Source organism: Triticum dicoccoides, chromosome 6A (assembly GCF_002162155.2).
Source record: "Triticum dicoccoides isolate Atlit2015 ecotype Zavitan chromosome 6A, WEW_v2.0, whole genome shotgun sequence".
NCBI classification, from domain to species: domain Eukaryota; kingdom Viridiplantae; phylum Streptophyta; class Magnoliopsida; order Poales; family Poaceae; genus Triticum; species Triticum dicoccoides.
Window position 1 is genome coordinate 612,050,256 of NC_041390.1, and position 1,460 is coordinate 612,051,715.

The following is a 1,460-nucleotide window of genomic DNA, read 5'->3' on the forward strand; positions in this document are numbered from 1 at the left end:
ATATGCAAAGAAATAGAAACTGACACTGGACATTAGAGCTATCAAACAAGCATCCTTCTAATAAAAAAGAGTAACACAACCACTATCTCCAGAAATTTACGCCAAACGTTTCTGTTTCTTATGGTATTTTTTTGGTGTCCATGACGTACCTCTACATTAATTACTAGTGTGTACGATAAATTGTGTGCATTGATGAGAATGTATATCTGCATGCTACATGATTATCTATATAGGGCATTAATTTGATAAATAGTACTTTAATGCGGCAAATCCAATATAAAAAGGCTTGTCCATTATGTTGGTTCTCCTTCAGAGCTCACAGATCAGGCAACTATCAGCAAGTCTTTCCTTCAACTCAACAACTAGCTAAGATGAGGTGTACCCAAATGTTGCTCCTACCCATCGCCTTCCTCGTGCTATCATCAGGTACTCATTTATTCATGTAATATGTTTCTTGGAAACCTCGCCCAATAAATAATGATCATGTTGTGATCGTCTCTTCCTCATGTTGGGATTTTGTAGATGTGATAATGGAGGCGTCGGCGGGCATTGGCATTGATCCCATCTCCTGTATGTCAAACATTATTCAGCCATCGCCAAAGCCATGTGATAAGCAAACTTGTCATAAGGCATGCGTCGAATGTATAGGGTACGACACAGAAGGCGAGTGTGTTACCGAGGGGTGCAAGTGTACGTACTGCACAAACTGGCCTCCACGACAATCAACAAATGAACCCTGATTTAGATAGGATGGGATGTCATGTTGAATTGAATAATGCAACAGATATCATAAATGGTGTAACAACAAGGTTGTTCACTGATAAGTCATATGAAGAATGATGAATTTGGACTTGCTTATTGAATTATTTGAGGTTATGAGGTGAGTTATGTGATGTTTACACGTACCTCTACAAAAATATTATATATATTGGAAAGGGAAGAAATAGAAACGGATACCCATGTGCTTCTAGTCTAGTACTATAAGAAGATAATTTGGTCCCCTGCAAAAAAGATAATTTGGTTTATGGAATACAATGCTTAAACACTGGTTTGGCTATTTGGACGAATGACTAGACATGGTACCAGCTCGGTTGGAGAGTGCTCTGCAAGTTCATGAGATGTACCTTTTTTAACAGCTCTGCACACAAGAGCTCGTATGTGACGCATTCTGCGGCAAATGCATATGCCCTATAGCATAGGGTGCGCCCGACTGGGCCGGCCCATTGCGGTGCGCTGCGAATGCATTGGTAAAAAATCAAAAAAGTTCGTTCGCGGTAGCTGGGATTCAAACGCACGCCTACCTGCTCAAGCCCGCTTGCTGCTACCACAACGACCAAAGAGATCTGGTGGTAGATATGCATCACAAGTATTAAAAAGTAATGGGAATTTGTAACTTCCTTACACGAGGATTTTAGCATTAGACCCGAACTACGTGATCGCCGTTGGATGCGCTCGCTACG

General features: G+C 41.0%; 1 long non-coding RNA gene across 1 annotated transcript; it reads left to right on the forward strand.

Annotated features, from left to right (window-relative positions):
* Nucleotides 1–317: 317 nt before the first annotated feature.
* On the forward strand, nucleotides 318–858 carry LOC119315964. The gene is made up of 2 exons (XR_005152816.1): nucleotides 318–426; nucleotides 523–858. It is a non-coding gene; the product is annotated as an uncharacterized LOC119315964 (long non-coding RNA).
* The last annotated feature ends 602 nt before the right edge of the window (nucleotides 859–1,460 follow it).